Source organism: Monodelphis domestica, chromosome 8 (genome assembly GCF_027887165.1).
Source record: "Monodelphis domestica isolate mMonDom1 chromosome 8, mMonDom1.pri, whole genome shotgun sequence".
Taxonomy (NCBI): Eukaryota; Metazoa; Chordata; class Mammalia; order Didelphimorphia; family Didelphidae; genus Monodelphis; species Monodelphis domestica.
This window is the reverse complement of record NC_077234.1, coordinates 137,543,384-137,555,344: the sequence shown is the minus strand read 5'-3', so window position 1 is coordinate 137,555,344 and position 11,961 is coordinate 137,543,384.

Here is an 11,961-nt window from a genome sequence, read left to right as displayed (position 1 = left end):
TTCATTATTATATTTGGTTCCTATCAGTCCCAGTTCTGATCTATCTTGGCAGATAAACTATCTTAGAGACATTATATATGTTTTAGTCCATATTTAATAGACTTTATAGAGGAATAATTGTGTTTTATATCTCAAATTTATTATAGCTCAGAGAATTGAATAGATTATTATAGCTAACTCCAGAGAAGAAAAATATGATTTAAAATAGGGCAAGGACAACAGGGAGATGCAAGGAATATAGTAGCAGCAGTTATACCACTTTCTCATCCTCTTCTTTCTCTTCCTTGAAATTCTTTTCTTTCTGTTCCATCTCTTCCTCGTCCTCTTTCACTTCTCCTCTTCTCAGTAGAAAGAAGAAGAGAAAAAATAATAGTACACTGGTAGTGATAGTGATAAAAATATAAACATACAAAGTGTTTTATTTAGAACATGGTGAAGCATGTATTTGAAGAATTATGTCCATTATAAAGATCAGAAAACTGAAGACCTGAGTTGTAACTGGTCAGTGGTCACATAAGGTAATAATATTTTGTGGTTAAGTTTCAATCCAGTTCTTTTTTCTCTAAATCATATAGTCTCATTTAATTTTTATGTGAAAGTCTTATAAAATAATATCAAAATAATTTGATGACATCTTCCATAAAAAGTATAATATTAAGCATAAGAGATGTACTACCCTACAGCCTTTATGAGAACAGTAAATACACAGGTTGTATTTTACTCTTCTTTAAAGAATTTATTTTGTTTGGTGTTAGTTAAAAAAATAATTGACCTAATGCTATAATTGACTGCATCAGAGCATATAATTAATCTAGGCTAGTGGTAGCCATTAGTAGAAAACAAGTAAACTTAGATAAAATACAACAGGTAGGCTTCTGAATGATGTTTAATTAAAGAGAAAAGTTTTGTTAATTTTCATGCAGAAATTCTACTTTCACGGTCCCAATCCATTACATGGTATAACATTCAAACTTCAGCAAAGGAAAAATACATTTGTTTTGAGATATCAGAGTTTAAAAAAGCATTGCTTTCATTATTGTTGGATTTTGTTGGTTTTGATGGGGTGATTGGCTCTTGGGAAGAATTGTGTGATTTCATTAGTTTCATAAAATGTCTATGTGGAAAATCCTTCCACTAGTGAATGCTATTAATCTGTAATTTACAGTCATAGATAATTACTGGGAAACAGAAACACTGATTTGACCCCTAGTCAAAAGACCAATAAATTCAGATAGAAAAATTGAACCCATGTCTTCCTGACTCTATTACTCACCCTTTAACTACTATGTTTTTGTGTTTTTCAAATAATTGCATCAGATGTGCATTTGTGCATATATTGTATGCTTGAGATAATGTGTGGGAAGAGAGAGAAAAAGGGAGAAGGAGAGAGAGAGAGAGAGAGAGAGAGAGAGAGAGAGAGAGAGAGAGAGAGAGAGAGAGAGAGAGAGAGAGAGAGAGAAAAGAAGAAGAAGAAGAAAGAAGAAGAAGAAGAAGAAGAAGAAGAAGAAGAAGAAGAAGAAGAAGAAGAAGAAGAAGAAGAAGAAGAAGAAGAAGAAGAAGAAGAAGAAGAAGAAGAAGAAGAAGAAGAAGAAGAAGAAGAAGAAGAAGAAGAAGAAGAAGAAGAAGAAGAAGAAGAAGAAGAAGAAGAAGAAGAAGAAGAAGAAGAAAAGAGTCAACATGGTAGTTCTTTATATATATGGAAAAAAAACAAATTACATAAGAAACAATTTGCTATGGCATTCCCATTTCAAATAAGATTTCCCATGATCTCAATGATGAGATTGAATGATACATAATTGCATCTTGTTAGGTTTGACTTTTGAAGTGATTAACCTTTCTCTAGCATTACTGGTTTTATGAATATAACATTTTCATATCACAAAAATGATCTTTTAACTTGAGAGATGTTAAAGAAATGTAATACTTTTCTGCCTTGGAAAATTCTTAGAACATATGATTATACTGATGAATAGGCAAATAGAAATGCTCATCATGATACAGTATTAACCATAAGAACTAACCCTACTGATATAACAGATGCTAGACCAACAGGGGTAATAGCCTGCAGTTTCAACTTACTATATTATAATGAAGTCCATTAACCAAAGGACTTCATGCTTATAAACTGAATGCAGAAAGAGAAATTTGAAAATCATGAAGGCAAAGTTCAGAATTGAAAAATTAGCTGTTATAGTAAAAGCTACCTAGATCCTTATCCAATAATATATGCATATCAGATGCTAGAAATTAACTAGTCATGAGCAATTAACATTTTTTCTATTTTTTTAGATCTTATTTTATTTGTGTGAAAAGGGATTTTTTAATTGTATTAATGTAACTCCTTTCCTTGTTTTGGCAAATAAACAGTGGAATTTCTCTTTCTATCTCTTGCTACTGGAGTTTTTTGGTAATATATAGAAATTCTGATTATTTGTATGAGATCATATTGTATCTTTCAAATTTACAATTACTTCAACAAGTTTTTTTTAGTTGATTCTGTAGGATTCTCTAAGGATTCCATCATATTATCTGCAATGAATGATAGTTTAATTTCTTCATTGCCTACTCTCATCCCTTTTACTTTTCTTCTCTTATTACTATAATAGGTAGTATTTCTCATTCAATATTGAATAATACTGGTAATAATGGGAATACTTTTCCCCCCTAGGGATCTTACTTGGAAGGCTTCTACTTTACCCTTATTGTAGAAAATACTTGCTGGTGATTTTAGATAGATACTACATATTATTTAAGGAAAGTGTTATTTATTCCTATGATCACTAGTGTTTTTAATAGGAATATATGTTTGTTAAAATATGTTCTGCATCTCATGAAATAGTAATGTGAATTTTGTTGTCCTTTTATCGATGCAAAGAGTTCTACAAAGTAGAACAAGCTAGTTCAAGTTAATAGATTCCTCCTCATTGAAAACCATCAAGAAAAGACCAAGTATTTGGCATTTTTTCCACAGGAGATCTTCAGTTATGTGTGACAAGTGATGTCTCTTCCAAATTTTATACTCTCTGATTCTATAGACTCACTAGATATAGTCTTTGAGTTAGATATATAGGGGCTCATATTTCGAAACCTAGTCCTATGGGTTTTCTCTACATCATTCATATTTATATGAAATATTATAATTTAAAATTAGTTGTTGCAATTGCACAGAAATATAGACTTATATGGTTAATTGTTCAATTACATAAAGAAAACAGTTGTTAGTAAAACTAGAAAGCAGGAGAGAGGTTAGGGCAGCATTAATAGATATGGAAATCATCAACATAGAGATGATGATTAAAGCCATGGGATGAGATGAGATTAATAAGCAAAATAGCATAAAGTAAGAAGAGAAGAAAAGCTAGGGAGAAAGCCTTAAAGGGCAATCAAAGGTTATCAGTGGCAATTTGCAAAAAGATCAGGAAAATAAGCCTGAAAAGGAGGGATCAGATAGGTAAGAGGACAACCAGGACAGAGTAATATTGTGAAAAGTTAGAGAGCAGAGAATGCAAAGGCTGCAAATTCAGAAAGAATGAAAATTGAGAAAAGATTTGGCAATTGGGAAATTATTGGTAACTTTGTACAAAGTAGTTTCATTTGAAAGATGAGTTTAAAAGTCACTTGGAAGAGAATTATTAGATTCAATGGAAAGGAAGTGGGTATTATGATTGTTTACATATTTGAATGGAAGCAAAATGGATATGTTTAGACAGGAGACCATCATCCAATAGACAGTAAAAATTAATAAAAGTTAATAATAGAATATGAATCATAAAGCAAGTAATCTGATAAAAATAGGATGGAATGAGATTCTTTGTGCACGTAGATAGCCTTGATTTGTAAAGAAGAAGAATCCCTCCCTCGTAAGAGGGGGCGACGAAAATGATGAAAGCCACAAAGATGAGACATACAGTATTATTTGTGAGGAAAAATAAGAAGGCAAAATCATTTGAGTATAGCACATGAGAAGGGAATAATTTGTAACCAGAACGAAAGAAAGATAACATGCTGATATTTCATAAAGAAATCAGAATGCCAATAGCAATATTTTATTTGATGGTATATATAACTGTGAGCCCCTGGAGTTTATGTACTAGGGAAGCAATATTATTGGACCTATAGTTAGAAACATCACAATGGCAACTGTATAAATTATGGTTTAAAATGGAAAGAGGCTTAAGGCTGGAAGACCAACATGGGGGCATTGGTTATGCTTGAATTACAGGGAATGCTAAAAAGGATGTTATGGAGATAATACAACATTATTTAGTGAAACTAAATGTTCCCTGACATCAAAGAGCTTATATTCTGAGAGAAGAAAACATGCATAGTTACATAATTTAAATATATATATATATATACATATATATATATACATATATGTACAAAGCAATTCTCTGTGTGATATGAGAAAGGTTGTACATAAGGAGATAATCAGATTGAAAGGTGGTATATTCATAGGAGTGCTCCTCCAGCTATCAAAAAAAAAGTTCCTTAATAGTTTTATTGTAGATTCCAGGAACACTTACATAACCCTGATAATGATCGTATAAAACAATAATGAAAAGACACAAATGTGCATTTAATAGTACACTTAGGACACTAAAGTGCATCAGTACACTATGCTAAGAGTTCAGAGTTCAGAAAACAATGGATTGTCTTTTAGGGAAACAGTGATTCTCAATTTTAGACTAGTATGTCGATTCCTAAGATTGAAAAAAAAAGTTAAAAATTATCATGTGTATCACTGTATTTGATTAGTCTGTCCATATGACCCAAGTCATCTCAGAGTGACCTCCTAATTTCTAAACCCTAATGGAAAAAAGTAGTTAGAAATATGCATGACCTTGAACTGTTATTTTACCATGATATTACTGTATTTCAAATAACATGAGTAGAGACTTCTTAGAATGTTGGAATACATAGAGGAACATGGTCTTGTAAGAAAGAGAAATCTGGAAACTTTTGGAATAAGCCTGGAAGAGCTGCAAGAATCCTGCAAGCAGTGAAGGGGGGATGGGCAAAGGAACTTGGAACCTTGGACTGAGAGAAAAAAGCTGATCCAGGCAGACTCCTGGAAGAGTGTACCTGGGCAGAGGTTTTTTTGGTTTTTTGTTTTTGTTTTGTTTTTTTTTTTGGGGGGGGGGGCTCGAACTGAATCTCAAAGTCAGTGATCTTTCTCTCCCTGAATTCCTGATCCCAGATCCTCCCAAACCCCAGCCAGTGGACAAGGACTTTAAGAGACAAGCAGTTCACAAAGAAGATCTGTACAACTCCTTTTGAACCTTGAACTTGGGGACACTTACTGTGCCAGACAAGAAACCAGTTTCTCTACTCTGAACTTCTCAGGAGTTCAGGTTATCAGACCTGAGCTACCTAACTTTGGGAGGAAGGGTGTTAATTAGATAGGAACCCCCTCTCCCTCTTTCCCTTCTGAATATCAATCCTTACCATTCATCAGCCCTGTCCCTTTCCTTCTTCCCTTGAATATACTCAGTCATTAGGACCCAGAACTGACCCCAGCTTTATCAGAAAACAGCCTGAATTGAGAGGGGGAGAGAAGGGGTTTCTCTCTCCCTAAAGGTTCAAAGTTCCTAAACCAGGGATTGTGGGTTTGAGTCCCATCTGGGGTGCCATTTGTAATATAATGGAGAAAAGGGGAGAATGGAAATGGAGCCTCTTCCCTTTGGGAAGAGAGAAACCCCTTCTCTTCCCCCCTCAATTCTAATCAATTCATTAATAAAATATAAGGCCCGAAGTCTTATATGTCTCTCCTACTAGAGAATTGATGTAATTAAAATTAAAAAATGAGAAATAAGTTTGGTATGCAGACAAGGTAAACGCTTGTTTAACTGGACTATGTGTATTTGTTATGAAGCTTTGGTTTTTGTTAAAAAATGTTCAATAAGAGGCCATGAGAAATCATAAATGCTTATTAAATGAATGAATTAACTAAGTTTTTAAATAGCTCACAAAAATTTAACTTTACTATTTTCATATAGTTGATTTATTTTTTATCCACAAAGCAATGAGGGGTCAACTAATGTACCACAGAGGTTTTCCTTATGGGTGACTAACCCTATTCATGGAGGATATTTCCAATATCTCCACAACCTAATGAGTTGCCTAACAATATTACATGACTAAAATATTCATATAAATAGAATTAATGCCAGAGAAAGCAATTAAAATCATAATGTTTTAATCACAGGAAATAAAAATATCCCATAGAATATTTCAAAGAAACATGAAATTACTTTGTTTGTAACATAAAGGGATATAATTACAAGAGAATGCTCATGGGCTGTTTAGGAATGATATTCTGAAGAACACAGCTTTGAGAGCCAGATGTGTTTGTTTTCCAACAGACAAAATTGAATAGAATTGAACAAGTTGACAACTTGAGACTAGAAAGGACTTCTATGTAACTCTCTTCTATCTGCTGAATCATAATAACCTGATGTATGGAATTTTGAATTTCGATGAAGCAGAACACACTTGAGTTTTAATTATGCATTTTTAAATGGTGCTCAGCTGTACTTCAAGTAAAAGTCTTCATTTGGAGCCCTTCATCAGGAGTACTACAAGCTTATTGGTGGTAAAATGTGTCAAAGTCAAATGTGCTTATGGAATCTCTGTGAAGTGCTGGCTTTTGAAACACTGAAGATGATATTTGCAACAGCAATCAGTACATTACAACGTTTAACTATAATATTTATGACTGGAAATATTTTTGAATAGTTACATATGGTAGACAAAATATAATCTTTGCTTCACATTATCTTTTGTCTAATCACATTTTCATTTTACTCAAGTGAAGAACTGATTTGGATGCTATTCACTCTTTCTCTAAGGTTTCAATAAAGTATCATTTACTTCCATGAGTAATGCATTTGATGAATTTCCATTAGGAAATCAAAGAAGATCTGAGTGCTGATGCACAGAGAATTGTTGCATTTCTTACCCCAAACCTTTGTTTGTTTGTTTTTCTTTTTTTTTTTATTTTTTATTTAGAATAATTTTCCATGGTTGAATGTTTTATGTTCACCTACTTTACTCATAATTTCCCTCTTTATATTGAAGCCATTTACCCATTTTTAATTTATATTGGTATAGGATGTGAGATGATGAATTAACTCATACTATTTTCTAATTTTCCCAGCAATTTTTGCCAACTAAAGGGTTCTTGTCCCAAAAGCTAGGGTCTTTGGGTTTATTGAACACTAGCTTAATGAGGTCATTTACCCCAAGTCTATTCCATTGATCCACCCTGCTCTCTTTTAGCCAGTACCAAATGGTTTTCATGACCACTGCTTTATAGTACAATTTAAGATCTGGTACTGTAAGACCCCATGCTTCAATTTTTTTCATTATTTTCCTTGATATCGTTAATCTTTTGTTCTTCTAGATGAACTTTATTATAGTTTTATTCTAACTCTATAAAAAGTTTTTCAGTAATTGGATATGTATGACACTGAATAAGTATATTAATTTAGGTAGGATTGTCAATTTTACTATATTAGCTAATCCTACCAATGCACAATTAATGTATTTCCAATTATTTAGATATTATTTTAATTGTGTGAACAGTGTTTTGTAGGTGTGTTCATATAATTCCTGTGTTTATTTGCAAATATATTCCCAGGTATTTTGTCCTGTCTAGAATGATTTTGAATGGAACTTCTCTAATTCCTGCTGCTGAATTTTCTTGGAAATATATAGAAATGATAATGATTCATGTGGGTTTATTTTATATCCTGCAACTTTACTAAAGTTGTTAATTATTTCAGCTAGCCTTTTAATTGATTTTCTGGACTTCTTTAAGTATACCATTATATAATCTGCAAAGACTGATACTTTAGTCTCCTCATTCCCTTCAATTTCATTTTCTCCTTTAATTGTTACAGCTAGTGTTTCTAGTACAATATTGAATTAACAGAGGTGATAATGGGCATCCTCACTTCACTCCTGATTTTATTGGAAAGGCTTCTAACTTCTCCCCATTGCAGATATTACTTGCTGATGGTTTTAAATATATACTGTTTATTATTTTGAGAAATGATCCATCTATTCCTATACTTTCTAGTATTTTCAATAGGAATGACTGTTGTAGTTTGCCAAAGGCTTTTTCTGCATCTGTTGAGATAATCATGTGATTTTTGTTGGTTTGATTATTGATATGGTCATTATGTGGATGATTTTTATAATATTAACCCATCCTTGCATTCCTGGTATAAATCCCACCTGATCATAATAGATAATCCTCATGATCACTTGCTGGAGTCTTTTTGTTAGTATAGTATTACAAGGGTTAAATGTAGGAGTTTGGCAAAGTGAGGAGAGTAGTTTTAATAAACCCCTTGTTTAATTTAGAAAGAGGAACAGATGGAAACATAAAAAGGAGGAAAAGAGAGATTAATAATATTATACCCTATAAATCTACCTAAACTAAGTCTCACGAATAAATAATTTCTAATAACTACCTAAAATTTCATAATACTCCCTCTAACTGTCTTCTCAGGAGAGGTTCTTCTTCCTGGCACATGAGGCCTAATCTACTCTACTCTATCTCTAAATTATTCTCTAACTAACTAATTCCCTAAAAGAATAGGCAGCCAGTTGTCCCCAGCCAACTGTCAGCAGTCCCTTGCTTGAGAGCCAGACATCCTGCTCTCTAGATGTAGCAGCCCACAACTATGTGTGGACAAGGGAAATAATTAAAATGTAAAGCTTAGGAGAGCGCATACTGTCTTGCACATGGCAAGAAAGACATTAAACTTTGATCCTAGGCTCGAAATCAGGTTTCTTTGTTCTTACCAGGCTGAAAAAGGATTCGCCTTTATTTTGTCATGATTTACATCTGTACCAATGACAATCCACTCTGTCTCCTATTAATATGCATTATGTATCTTTGCATATGAATGTTAATAAAAGATTAGCCACACAGGGCCAGCCCTCTCACTTTCCTTTCTTCCTTTCACTCCTTCCACTTATCTCTCTTGGAGCTCAGCCTCAAGCCATGCTTGGCTTTCTTATGTAGTTTCTTTTGTCTCTCTGAGACACCTTTCCTGCTCTACCCCCTAACCACCAGCTGTGCTGCAAGAGTCCATACTTAAAGCGAGGGTTTATGGGACTGTGCTTTGCTCTTTACCGATCTCTGAACACAGTTCTGATTCCCATGGTGTTGTTTTATAGTCACCTCATGGTCTCCTGTTCTTGGGAAATGAGGGGCTGGCTGAGCTAAATCTGTGCAGCTCGATTATCACATATGATTCAGTGTCTGATTTTTTCTTCCATCCCTCCCAACTTCAGATCCTTTCTCCCAAGTGATAAACTCCTATCTTTCCTTTCTTGGGGGGACTGCTGGCAGTCTTCCTCACTAGAGATTCTAGAGGCAAAAAGATTCCTTCCCTCAGCAGCTGCTTCCTTTATCTGTTCACTAACCAACCCCTGTTTTACCACCTTCCTGGCATAAAACCTTTCCTACTTCCTCTCCTCAGTTTCCTGATCTCTTTGGTAACTGCATCTTCAGCTCTGACTCACTGCTCACTGAACCTGCCAGTTCTCTGATTCACTGAGACACCCTGCTCTCTCCCCTCTTAAACTAGATCAGTGGTTCTCAGCCTTTCTAATACCATAACCCCGAAATACAGTTCCTCATGTTGGTGACCCCAAACCAAAAAATTATTTTGGTGGCTACTTCAAAACTGTAATTTTGCTACAGTTATGGTTCGGAATGTAAATACCTGATATGCATTAAGTATTCTCATTGTTACAAATCAAACATAATTTAAACATAGTGATTAATCACAAAAACAATATTTAATTATATTTTGAGAAATATTAATCCAGAAGGAGGCAGCCTGAGCACTGGGGAGGGAGGTAAGTCCTGCCTGGGGAGGGGGTCCGCAGACATTGCCTTCTTCTTCCTGTTGTCTCCCTCCAGCTCGAGCTGAGGCTTCACCTTGCTGGGGTTACTCGGCTCCATTATCCACTCCAGGAGTTATCCATTCCAGGACTCATTCTTAACCCCTACGAAGCCAGCGCCTGAGTGCTTTCTCTGGGTCTCTGTATAAGTCTGGTCTCCAGGCAACAGGGTAAATCCATTGCCCCTCATAGGAGGAGGGCTGCTGATAGGTAACTAATATTAGTACAATGTGTGGGCAGCAGGGTCCCCGTTCTTTCTGAGATCTTGCTGTAAAGTAGCGCGATTTCTCAGCAGCCAAAGCCACCGGAAATATGTATTTTCCAATGGCTTTAGGCGACCCCTGTGTTTTGGTTGTTTGACCCCTGCCAGGGTCACGACCCACAGGTTGAGAACCGCTGGACTAGATATAGCAAGAGATTAAGAAAATCCATTTAAAATTATTTAAGATTTTTACATATAGATTAATTAGGGAGATTGGTCTGTATAGTTCTTTCTCAGTTTTTGGTCTGCCTGACTTTGGAATCAGTACCATATTTGTGTCATGAAAGGAATTTGGTAAAATTTTTTCTTTGCCTATTTTGTCAAATAATTTCTATAATACTGGGATTAATTGTTCTCTAAATATTTGATAGAATTTACTTGTGAATCCATATCCATCTGTTTTGTGGGGATTTTTTCTTAGGAAATTCCTTGATGGCTTGTTCAATTTCTTTTTTGGAAATGGAATTTTTATAAATGGAGATTTTGAGCCTTTGAACTTAATCTCCCAGAAGTCCCGTAGTTTTTTCCAGGGTTCCATTTTCCTGAGTCCCCACGTTTTGCATGATTGTATTTAAGTAGCTGTAACCCCTCCTTGAGCACTTTTTTGCACTTGTGACCATGCTGAATTCAGATAGTTCTTTTACTTTAGATATTATTAATAAAACTTTATAAAATATAATATTTAGTTATTTATTATTAATTTTAGAACCCACAGATTATTGAAGAATTCTATTTCCTCTTTTGTTAATCTAGACAATTTATATTTGTGTAAATATTCACCCATTTCACCTAGATTGTCAAATTTATTGCCATATAATTGAGCAAAGTAGTTTTTAATAATTGCCTTAATTTCCTCTTCATTAGAGGTGAGATTGACCCTTTCATCTTGGATAATATTAATTTAATTTTTTCTTTATTTTTAAATGAGATTGACTAATGTTTTATCTATTTTATTTGTTTTTTTTCAAAGTACCAGATCCTAATCTACTTTATTAGTTCTAAAGTTCTTTTACTTTAAATTTAATTAATTTATTCTTTATTTTTTAGCATTTCCAATTTAGCTTTTATTTGGGGATTTTTCATTTGTTTTTTTCTAATTTTTTAAGTTGCAAGCTAAACTCATTGATCTCCACCTTCTCTATTTTCTTGGTATAGGCACTCAGCGATATACATTTTCTCTTGTGTAATGCTTTGGCTGTATATCATAGGTTTTGGTATAATGTTTCCTCAGTATCATTCTCTTTAATGAATTCTGTAATTATTTCTGTGATTTTTTTTGACCCACCTGTTTTGAAGAATTAGATTATTTAGTTTCTAATTATTTTTAAATTTGCCTTTCCATGGACACTTGTTAATTATAATTTTTACTGCAATGTGATAAAAAGTGACATTTATTATTTCTGCTTTTCTGCATTTGTTTGCAATATTTCTATGCCCTAGAACAAGTTTGATCTTCGTATATGTGCTATGTACAGCTGAGAAGAAGGTATATTCTTTTTTATCCCTGTTCAATTTTCTTCAGATATCTATTAACTCTAATTTTCCTAGCATTTCATTTTCTTCCCTTACTTCTTTCATATTCATTTTTGGTTCAATATATTATCTAGTTCTGAAAGGGGAAAGTTAAGATCCCTCACTAGAATGGTCTTACTATCTATTTCCTCCTTGAGCTCTTTCAATTTTTCCTTTTAGAAATATATACCATTTGCTGCATAAATGTTTAGTGATTATATTACTTCATTGTTTATAGCATATTTTAGCAAAATGTAATTTCC